Below are 12,618 nucleotides of genomic sequence, written 5' to 3' on the forward strand. Positions count from 1 at the left end.
CCTGACTATCTAATACATTAGCTCAAAATTTCAGATAAGTTACCTCCCTCGCCTCTAAGAAGATGACAGGATTCATCTGTCTTGCATGACTGGGCCTTCGGATTAAATTGCAGGGCAACTCAGCAGGGAATAAGCTTTCTAAATACCTGGCCAGGCCCAGCTCCTGAAAATTATGAAGGATGAGTGTATTTCCCCACATCCCCCGCTGCTTGCGATGCCAAAGGCATCACAAAGGTCTGTTGTGCTCTGTTTGGCCGCGCAGGACACACCTGACCATCTAAAAGTCAAAGTCTATTATGTGGATGTGTATATTGTGCCATGAAAAGTAAGCTTATATAAAGAGTTATGGTCAGTATGCCCATCCACACTGTAAATTCTCTTGGTGAGGAAGAGGATGCTCATCTTATTACTCTGTTTTATAGTTCTCATAAGCTTGGATCCCATATATTTTTAACAACTGTGTGTGTAGAGGTGTGCATGTGAGAGTGTGTCCGTTCTTCCTTTTCACAGATGATGTGAAGTTTAAGTATAATCTTATATTTAAAGTTTGTTGTTTAAAAAGCTCTCGAGACCCAATTTTCCTACTCATCGTGGCGAGGCAAAACTTATCTCACTCATGCACTTGATTACAAGAACATAAATTAAATTTGCACTCTTTGCTTAGAGCGTTAATTCCCATTTGACCTGTCCTCCAGGGCTGCCTTGATGAATCTTGACTGATATCATTTGCTTGAGTCAAACTTTTGCCATATGTTAGAGATTCTGTGGTGTTTTGCAGGTTCTTAAGTGTAACAGATACTTTCGCCTCCTGCCTCAATGTCTCGCTGTTTTGCCTGTCAGTGATAAACACGCCAACGGATGTTTGTGAAACTTGATATGAATCAGAGTCTGTTCACCTTGTAAGTCGAAGAGAAAAGTTTGCGTTGTTTCCACTTGAGTGGTTAGAGGCGTAGATAAATCTATGATAAAGTTACACATTGTTCAATTAAGCCTTTTTATATGGTGCAAAAGGATTGGCAGCTCGAGTTTTGTCAGAGCTTAATTTAACAGCGTTGTGTTTGGTGATAAACTGCAACTCTCCCTGAAACAAATGCAGACTTCTGGCATTGTCATTTCCAATCTGACCCCACATCTCCATCTAAGGCTCGTATTTCCTACAACCATTTGTAAACACAATTATTTCTGCTGCTAAGAAAAACAATAGCCCCTCTGCAATTACTGTAGCTGCTTTTTTTTTTTTTTCCGAGCCCGCGTAGGCGTAAGCAAAGGGTTGGAATTTCAAGCCAGCAGGGTTTTTGTAGACATCTACCACAATGCTTGGCACTTTGATGTGTCTCCTCTCCCTGCACTGACATCTTTGGGACTACTAGCTAACAAGGACCATTTCGGTGGAAGGCGGAATGTGGGAGAAAGATAACAGAAAGGCTTACAGTATTTAACACAGTATTCACAGGGCGATTGTACATCAAATGGTCAAAGCCCGGGGTATTATTGGATAATGTGTGTGTTTGTGTGTTAATGTGCTTAGCAAGGCCATGCTTGGTGGAGGAATACTCTTAGTGAATACATGTAGACCAGTTTTGGTGGACACTGTGAGTGATGCGGCTTTAAAAGCGCCCAGGCAGCCCGCTCATAATGCATCCATAAAACTGCCTCACATTCTCAGGCCATCAATGCCACATGCCACTGGTGATGGATGCTCTTTCAAGGCCCACCATTAGTCCTATTATGTCTATAAATCTGAATTTTTAGCGCAGACTCAAATCAATGAAGATTTTCACCTTATCTTAGTTATGTTGTTCCACATTTCAGCCCACTGAGCTGTATAATTTAATATGCAACATCTCGTAGTACAAATAAACAGCTGCTTTTTGCTCAGGATATTTCGAGGCAACATATTAATTGAATTACACCCCGATTATGCATGCTTGCCCTGCAGGTCCAGTCAACAAATCTTGAAGAAAATATAGGATTTTCTTTTTCTCTCGTCCCAGCAGGACTATATTTATCTGCCCCGTGCAGATCATAATGGCTTAGCCAGCTCATGTCTTTTGGGCAAATATCTAAGGATGCACTCACCAGCTGCAAATTGAATTCACACCACAGTCCTGTCTCATTTCTTATTCTGGATGCTCGTGTTGAATCAGAAATGGCCTGGAGCAAAGAGAGGAATGAAGGCACCTCTACATGAGACAAGAGTATAATTATACAGTCCGGCTCTCATTACCTGTGTTTGAATTTCATGCTTTTTAAACTCTTTATTGGGAAGAGAAAGCTGCTTTGAGTAATCTGGCGAATTATTTAGTGTTCTGGGATGGATACTGGCATCTTTTGGTGCTAGTTAAAATGTATTGCTGAGTATACAGATCTGTGAGGTAAGGTGTCTCCATCCTGCTGAGTTTTAACAACATAAGGGTTGCAAGGTTTGCAGCATAATCAATCACTGGCCCCATTGCCTCTACCTACCTGTTCTCCACTTCAGTCTCTTCAGCAATATAAATGTGGACATATCACAGCTGGAACATTATAGGGATAAATATTTTGCAGATAACTCATTGGTTTTTTGGAGTCTTCTAACCGGTCTGAGTTTCAAGGCCTTGAGCAAAATTGAGCTGCTGTTAAAACAGTTTATCACAACTTCAGATTTATTTAATCATTTTCATTGTTGATTAAGTCCAGCGCTGCAAACAGCGAAGCAATCCGACAGGTGATGAACAATCTGAATAACTTCATTTAGAAGTAAGTGGACTGGAAGAATGGCAATTATCTCATTGCACATGCAGGAAAGCTGTGAGCGCACATAGATATGATAAATTGGACCAGTAAATTGGTCCGGCAACTGTAATTGGATGTCCACAATCATACACTCATATCTTTTATTTTGAGATGAATTTAGAGTTAGAAAACGGTTAGCTTAGCTTAACGTACAGGCTGGAAACTGAAGAATAAAGAGGTGACTCGAGTCTTGGGCTAAATCCAAATGTCTGGACTTATAGCTCTTGCAGACTCGTATACGTTGTGGGAGTGTTCCTGGGAAGTCTGTAATCGATGATAGTGGTCCAAACCTACAATTCATCCAGTCTACTAGGGGCCTCAAGAAGACTTTCTGCAGACTTCCACAGAGTCTGGGATGCAGACTTCACCAGACTTCACTCACTTAATTACCCACAAATGCAGTACGGGCACAATGTTGCAGTTACCTACCTCAACCATGTCATAATGCATGAGCATATGGATTTATGTGCTAAAGAAGCAATCAAATGCATTTTGTTATTGAGGTGTTTAGGCTTGTCTATCAGTGGTTTATATAGCCTTAAGGTCTCTCGCCCTCACAGACTTGAGATGATAATGGTGACAACTGTCACTTTATTTCTGAAAGCTTCCCTCTAGTGTCGTAATATAAGTAGCAACAAAAGTGGAAGTTGGGGTTGGTTGGTTCCAGCATTCAACCCTCTTACAAGTCTGTCATTCTTATATATGTGGACAGAATGAACAATCAAGATTACAACCTGTTAATTTGTGGTAGACGCATTTTTATTTTTAAACCATTGGACAGGGGCATGCGATCTGTTCTCCCCTGCTTCAAGTCCTTATGTTAAGTTAAGCTCAACATCTCCTGGCTGTAGCTTAATGAGAAATTATAGTACTATTCCTTTAACTCCACATTCCTCGTTCTCTGTGTGCACTGTGTTCTGTATTCTGATGAACTGTATATCCCCAAACAATGTTAGTCAGGTTACCACAAACCCACTGACACATACCGAACCCCACTTTGAGGCCCTCAGGGTCTGGCCCTTTGCCTGTATGGTAATCCAGCCTGGGTGAGCTGCACACTAAGTATCTCAGAAATGAGGCGGAGCAGAATTTCAATTCAGATGGAATATCAGACAAGTGGTTAAAGACACAACACAGTGAGAGATCCTGTATTTCAAAGGTGGTACTTGGCAGCACAGTGGGATTCAAAAGGCCGTGTCCTTGCTGAACAATGGGAGTGGAATATTGAGTTTGGCCCCATTACAAATTCAACCTTTTTTTTTTTCTCTTTACTGCTATAGATAATGCTCATTGATCTGTGAAATTATGAGCTACCATTAGAAAGGCCTGGCACATAATTCAGACCGCCTGAACTCTCAATCACTCAGCTGAAAACCTAAAGCCCAAACGGTAATTTACATCACAATGTACCACATTGATTTAGATGGAGAGGTGTGTAAAGAGATTCTTAACAACTTTGGATGCCCTCAGGTCTGTAATAGGTATTACAATTAAAAAATGCAGAGGAAATCTGATCTCAGTTGCCTGAAAAATAGTCTCAGATTAATCAATGCATGCATCTTTAAGAATTAAATGTTTATTGTCTGATGCAGCCGATCAGAGCAGGACGTCTGCCGCTTTGTAATGCGAGACAGATACCAGCGCTGGGAATATGAGCTGCATAGAGTACCATTTGAATTAAGCGGAAGATATTCATCACCCGTTGACTTTGAAAACAGATTGTATCATAGTACCCCAATACCTGTGTCTGCTGGAGAATACATAAGAGGAAGATGACAAAAGAAATGCATCTTGCAGAAAAAGGGAGAAGTTATCAATCTGTGAAAGTTTGTCGATGAAGTGCTGTAGGCATAGGTCACGCCAGGCCTGGGCATCTGAGGCTACGCTTTTTCTTAAAATTTTTTGTGTGTATATAATTATCCGTTATTCCGATCAGGCCTTAAAGCCCTGCTAAATAATACAATATTGTTAATAAAAAAAAGAGTATGCTTTGGGTCCTCTGTGTGTCATTAAAAGCAGATTTACTTCACACTACTTAGTAGCTTACAAGGGAGTGTGCACCAGGGCTTTTCATTGTTGGCATCTGCTGGTAGCTAGCTGTCTACTATAATTCAAACCTTGAAGGCTGTGGATATATAAACATTCAGAAAGGGTAAAGGGTGAAGGCAAAGATACGCAGGCGAGGCTCAAGGAGGTGCAGAAGGAGTTATCTCCTGTGGATGAGTCAGGACCTGAGCTCACCACTGGCTCAGGTTGGTGAAGTGGAGGGCTCTTTAAAGAGATATGGCTAGTTTAGCTCAGTGGCTTCTTAACATATGATGAGAATCAGCGGTGCTTACACTATACTTGGGTATTTCTACTTTGTGTTTCTCTATACTTTTACTCCACTTCATTTAAAGGGTAGATACTGAAATGTTTTTCTCCACTGCAATAATTTGAGTGCTTTAGTTACTTTGTAGATTACAAAATATAAATCAACAAAGTAAGGTATATTGTTACGGATTAAACTCCCCAGCAGTACATGAAGCAAATCAAACTACTGTAGTTCCAAATTTAGCAGCTTCTGCATCAGCGAGAGTTGCATATTTTTCTACTGAGCGACTCGGGTCAGGTTTTCCACGAGAGTCCAGAGGATGTGACTTCATGCACGTCATCGGGTGCTAACAGAGAGCAACAGCAGCGAACGTTAGTTTTGAAGTGGAGTCTGCTGACATAAACTGAAGACTGGCTTCCAGCGAAAAACACAGGAGTTCCACAGCGCCACTTTAAATATTATGTAGGCTTCTTTTATTTAAATCCTGTTTTGTAAGAAATTCACTGTTGAGCCTTTTTCCCCACATTGTCAAATACTGACGCTTTGAGATTGTGGGAATAGTAACAGAGTGTTTTTTACCCTGCAGTATTACAATTCTATTAAAGTAAAAAATCTTAATACTTCTTTCACCACTGATTATAGCTTTGTAATTTACACCCGGACAGCTCCCAGAGCTCACCAGAGAGTGTCACACAGTTTGTGAATAGCTGGTAGCACTCACTGGAATATTAATGTGGAACATGGAAAAGAAGCACAGAAACAAATGCAGGCTGATGTCACCTTGCCTCTGTTGAACCAAACTGATGATCAAAATAAGAGATTTGCTCATATTTTGCATGGCATTTGGAGTGCACTTCCTCATAGATGGCCTGACAAGACGGAGTTAACACTGTTCTTCACTGTTCAGAAGTGTCAGAACAGCATCTCACATCTAACACTCATTAAACTCATTAGACATGTAGCAGTTATCAGGTGAAAATGTGAAGATAAATTAGGGTAAAATGTCCATCGGAGATACATAAAAAGTAAACGCGCTGCATAATTAAATGGGCTGAAAAGACGAGTGAGATTGGCAGTCGTCCTCCCGCGGCCAGAACTGCACTGCGTCAGGTGCCAAGCGGATTCTTGCAGTCTCCTTGAACCTCAGCCGACTCACTTATATCCTGATAAGTGCCGAGATTGATCCTGAGTTCATTTCCTCGCAGTCGCCACCCTTCCAGCGATCCCTATAATTGCTGCAGGGGTACAATATTATATTTGGACAACATCCAGTCAGGGTGCTGGAGACGTCTACCACGCCTTGCATTTTTAATGTGACCCCTGGAGGAGTCTGTCGAGTCCTCGCATTAGGCCCGTTGGCTTTTATCGACGTGCAAATTGAAAACATTGATTAGGGATTGAGGTCAAAGGGGATGACAAATAGCTTCTTTCTAAACACCTCATCACTTCACACCGATAACGTTTTTTATCCTCATCATTAGCGAGAGGAGGATGAAAATCAATGCATTCTCCATTTACATGTTCAGCCCTCCATTGATGTCAAGCATGCACAGCTGAATAATGCGGCCATTTTATGAGATCATTTCACAATATGTGTTTTCAGGAGCCAGAATTCCTCCTCATAATAAAATCATCTCAAAGAAACATTGCCAGTTGGTTCTAGTGTACAGTAATAAAATGTTGGATGGGTACCTGGTGTTACAATATTTGGGTCACAATAAGGGCTTATTGCTCAGTTTGTGCAGCCGGTGCAGGCGGCCCCTTTGATGAATGAAAGTCAGCTGAATTGTGGCAGACCGCCAGAATGAATAGGAGTGCAAATACCATTAGAGTTGGTAGAAGCAGAGCATGTCTGCTCCAATAAGTGCATAACATTTAGAAGTGTAATGTTTGTGGTAGCTTTTACTCAGGACCCTGGCTTGAGAGAGAAAGAAAGAAAGAAAGAAAGAAAGAAAGAAAGAAAGAAAGAAAGAAAGAAAGAAAGAAAGAAAGAAAGAAAGAACGAACGAAGGCGCACAATATCAATATTAACAAGACCACAGCCATGCTTGTGACTCTTTGATGATGTTTAGCAGATGTAATGTTGACTATGTTTATCATCCTAGTTCAGCATGTGAGCTTGTATACATGTAAGTTACAACTGATGAGAATGCCATTATTCTCACGGATCAACAGAGTTATTCCACTTCACCCTGAGGAAACATGAACGTTTATACCATTTCACAGGAAACAAATCACCTTCTAAAGTCATTAGTAAATGTCATCTAGGCATCTTGAATGGCCTTGAACATATCAGGAAAAGTCAAACTTTGGACCTGCTGGTGGTGGAAACGTCTGATTCGCAAGAAATTCCAAACATCCCCTCTGCGTGCATCGCAGTAATGCGATGCAATTGATTTCTCCACCGTCTTGTTGGATTAGGTAGATCATTCAATTTGTTTCAAACAGACAAACCCCAATATCTTTATGTGTTATGAAATTAATTACATAAGCAGCGAGCAGATGGAGTTGCGCAAGGATGCCAACATTTATGTTTTCATGCCCTTCTGTGAATTCATCCAAATGTGTGAGCTCTCAAAAACGTCTGAAGAATAAAATGAGCCGAAATTTCAAGGGGACGCCTCACATCTTCGACCTCGGAGGTAATAAACATCGTAAACTATTTACCATCACATTTTGGACTTTGTTGTGGCCTGTTTTATCGTGGTTGTGCGTCTTTTGTGTTTCAGAGGTACTTGGAGAGTCTGGGTGTGGTATTCTGCTGGCTGAAGCTGTCGCCGCCTCACACACCTGCAGCGCCTCCTCTCATGCCCTGGTGTCCTCTCTGCAGGCTGCCAGATTATTATCGCCTGCTCTAGTTGGTAAATGGGCTACTCCGCGATTCCAGTGTTTTCTAGTGTCTCTAGTTTTCCAGTTAGTTTTTTACCTATGATCTAACTTTGCCTTTTTGTTTTTTTAATCGCCACTCGCCCCTCCAGGACCAGCTCCTCAGCCAAACACCACACAGCCGCCAGCACCTCTGCCACCTCCTTGAACACACAACCTGCACAACTGAGCCTCCTCCTCCTCCTCCTCCTCCTCCTCCTCCCGTGGAGCCATCTGCCTGAGCCGGAGCCTCTCTCTGCCTAATAAATTCACCCATAATCTACTCCGTGTTTGGGGTCCGCTTTTTGGTGCACTACAAAGCCTACTACATAAAGTCACACTGTCATTATATTCAGATTATTAGATGCAAAATCTAAACATCATTGAACATCAAATCTTTCATGGTCGATTACTTTTTTCTTTCACACCGAAGGTTTTGTTTTTTGTTTTGGTTCAATAAATGACATAATCATAGAGGAGGTCATTTGATAATAGCTCTATTTTACTATGTATAATTTAGATGCAATTAGAAATAATTTGTTTTCCATTTGACTACACGTTCATCTCCATTACTCCTACTTTCTTTCTGCAAACCACAGACGAACTTCACACTTCTTAGTGTTGTACATTTTTTTAGTTAAAAGTTTTCAGATTTTTTTGTGACTGTTCTTATGTTCGGTTAGGTTTAGACACAAAAACTACTTTGTTAGGATCAGGAAAAGATAATTTGGGCTTAAAATACCCATTTGGTCGCCAAAACCATGGCTGGAAACAGTTCTGAATGCTCCTTAAAAAGATCCAGTGTTCTCACATCTACCGATGTTGAAACGCAGTCTCGAACTGTGGTCACTGGCTTATCAGCCCTCTCATTTGCAACTCCATCCTCCCCACCCCAAATGTAAATATGACGGGTGATTTGACTACGTTTTGTAGAAATGACCTGGTGACTGTGCTTCAGAAACCCCAGAAGATTAATAACTTTTGTATGTCAGCAGTTGAATTACTACAGTGCTAACAACTACTATAGCTGAGTGAGCCAGGATAACAACGAACCTGTAACAAACTTGCATGAATCACAATAATTGCTATGATCACGTCCACTGACGACTCAGGAAAGTAAATTAGGTTTATGTCTGAACCATGACATCAACCGCTCATGAACCTTTAAAAAATGTTTAAATAAATAATGCATAAATAAGTGTTCAAGTTTTCAAGCGTTAACTATACCTTTATTCACCAAGCAGCGATGGATGATTAAAACAAAATTGCAAACACAAAAACATCATCATCGAACGAAATCTGATGCTTTTCAGTAATCATCCAATAGCAGCTTTTTGTTGTCATTCCAGCTGTTTGAGTGTGTGGACCTGCATTTCATTGACTTTCAAAAATGGCTCTCTGACTTCCCAGCCCAGTGGTTCATGTTTGCTTAAGTTTTGGCTAATTTGTAAAATATCAAAGAAACCAAAGAAAATATTTTAGTTGTAGATGTTTTGTGGGGTCAAATGTTACGCAATCATTGCCTTTGCTATTTAGAGAGGACAGTCAGCAACTGTGAGAAGTTGCTCATCGGGGCGCGTCAGGACTCATGATTCATAAATACAAGTCATTATGAAAGTCAGAGGTTTAAAAGGCAAGATGAAATAGGGAGAACATGATTTGCTACGATGAATCCCTAAAGCAGAAGAAAGCTTTATTTATATTCCTGTAATCTATGACATTTGATGTTGCCCAAATAATACCAGACATAATCATGAGCACACAAGTGTTGTCTAACATTTGTGGTATTAGTTCTAAAAAAACAAAATGTACCCGCGGATTCAGCAGGAAATCTCCCAGATTTTCCCTGCCGCCACCTGTTCCCTTGAATCCGTGCTCTGTGGAGAAGCTCCAGGCTTTATATTTAACATCACACACTCATGCATTAATTCTCTGCTTAATTTAGATAAATAGGAACACTTTCATCACACATCAGATCTTAATGAACTAATTATTCAAGCTGAAGTTTTTTACTGACAATTTTGATAATAATTAGTTTGTTGAGAACAAAATGGTGTAACATTGGTCAGTGGAAAAGCAAAACCATCGACCCATTGAGGGCTGGATTCAAAATCACACTGAAAAACAAAGTGAAAAATTGAAATCACAGGCCGATCGGACGACTTGTAACGTGACTCGGTAGTGTGTATGGCCCCTGCGTGACAGTATGCACTTCCGTTAACATCTGAGCATGCTCCTGATGAGCTGGCGGATGGTGTTCTGGGGGATCTACTCTCAGATCTGGATCGGGGCATCAGTGAGCTCCTGGTTTGCTGAGAGGTCGACGTTAAGGCCTTTGTCTTCCAGGAACTGCCTACACACTCGGGCCACATGAGGCCAGGCCATCTCAAGACTCTTTCACACCTGTCACAAATGCTCTGTGTGAACCTGCTCGCAAATACAAATCAAGCTGCATGTTGCTGGGCTGTGAGCACAGGCCCGACCGGAGGACGTCAGGCCCTCGGGCCACCCTCATTGTAGTCTGTTTCTGACAGTTTGGTCAGAAACATGCACACCAGTAGGCTGCTGGAGGTCATTTCGCAGGGCTCTGGCAGTGCTCCTCAGGTTCCTCCTCGCACAAAGGAGCAGATACTATTGTTGCTGGGTCGATGCCTTTCTACGGGACCTGTCCAGCTCTCCTTGTGTAACGGCTGGTCTCCTTGTATCTCCTCCATGCTCTTGCGACTGCACTGAGAGACACAGCAAACCTTCTTGCGACCACCCATATGAAAGTGCCATCCTGGAGGAGCTGTGCTACCTGACTGGGCTGCAGGTACCGCGTCATGCTACCAGCAGTGACAAGGACTCGAGCGGAACACAAAAGTAGAGAAGGATCAGTCAGGTAGGATGAGGAGAGAGCAACTGTCTGTGGCCACCGCATGCAAAACCATCCCCTTTTTGGAATTCCCATATTGGCAAACACTAATTGGATTGCCCTATGCCAAATGAAAGGAATATATGAATGCATAAAATATCACTAATTAAGCTTGAAGTTTCTAAACACTGCTCTGTCCACCGACATGCCCTTCACTCAGTCTGACTCTACCAATGTCATCATTAATAATCCACAGACTGAATCATCCCACGCTCCTCTTCATTAATATTTGATGTAGATTTTTAGCAGCAGTGGGCTTCCCTTAACCTTTCACTTCCTCCCAGAAAGCATCAATTACTGCAGATGAAAGGAATGGACATGGATGTCTCATTAATTCATCTTCGTATGGCTGTCTGGGTTTGCATGTCAGTCACTGGTCAAATGGTTTCAGGTTACATCTCCAGCTATGACAGTGGTCCTCTGATCACGAGAGCATGCCCCCAGGTACATGAATGGAGAATGAAACCACTTCTCAGCAACTGAACCCGATATTGATCTAGTTCATCGTGCAGTGCTGATGATTCTCAGACATACGTTTTGTTCAACTCTGTAAACCACAATAACCCGGACTCTTTGCACTGCTGCCCTGCTGTCATTAAGGACCGGATCGCCTCCAGCCTTCTACAGCTGATCACAGACAAGACCGCAGCACTGGTTGTTGGTCCACTTCACATTTCTAATACTGTCACCCCTCGCCTTGGTTCACTGACAACAAACACAAAGGGGGAAGCTAGAGACCTGGGCAATGTTTCCTGTTACCATCAACATCAATTAACACATTAACAGTCTGCTTAGAACTTGCTATATACAAATCTGAAATATTGCCAAGGTCAAACCAATGCTACCCAGAAACATACAAGTATAGTTTTCTCCAGTTTAGATCACTGTAAGTCATTATTCACCTGTCCAAACAACACAGCAGCTGCCCGCCGACAGTCACCCCAGTCCTGGCTGAATTACACTGGCTCCATTACAGAATTCAATCAAAAAATGTTCCTGATTACTTTTAAAGCCCCGAACGATCTTGTTCCACTACACATTTCAGAACTACTCACCCCCTTATTATGCTCCAAGACTCCTCAGATCAGAGAACCAGATGCTGCTAACAGTACCACGGTCCAGACTCACAAAACAAAGTCTGAATCATGTTTTTCCAAACACTGTGGAACCAACTCGCATTAAATATTAAAGCAGCTGAGTGAGTGCCACAATTTGAAGAAAAAAAAAGCTTTTAAAAACACACCTGTAGAGACAAGCATTTGCATAATGTATTTTCAAAGTCTTAATCTTGCTTTTTTATTTTCTGTGTTTTATATTTCTTGTGTACTGCTCTTTGCACCAGTATTGTATTTTGTGAAGCATCTGATTTTATTCCTTTTTACTTGCTTAAATTGTTTTTCTAGTACCGTGTGGTATTATATTCTGTGAAACACCTGATAGCTTTGGTTTTGTTAAAGAAATAACATTTATTATCATATTGTTTTTATTCAACTTCTTATTTGGTTTTTGGTTTCCGATTGATCCGTCAGATTAGACATTCATGTTGCATACTCAGAAGAGAATGCAGTTGCAGTTCTATAGTTGAGTGAGGTCCCGAGACAGAGGCTTCCATTTACTTAACAATACAAGATTGCCATGCCCTCAGATTCTGTTGCAGTGTTATTACACTGGTACTTAAATAATGCTGCAGGTGATCTCAAATGGAGTTTTGCACTTACAATTTCCATACAGACCTCATCATGTGCATGTT

The sequence above is a fragment of the Acanthopagrus latus genome, chromosome 11 (assembly GCF_904848185.1).
Source record: "Acanthopagrus latus isolate v.2019 chromosome 11, fAcaLat1.1, whole genome shotgun sequence".
NCBI lineage: Eukaryota > Metazoa > Chordata > Actinopteri > Spariformes > Sparidae > Acanthopagrus > Acanthopagrus latus.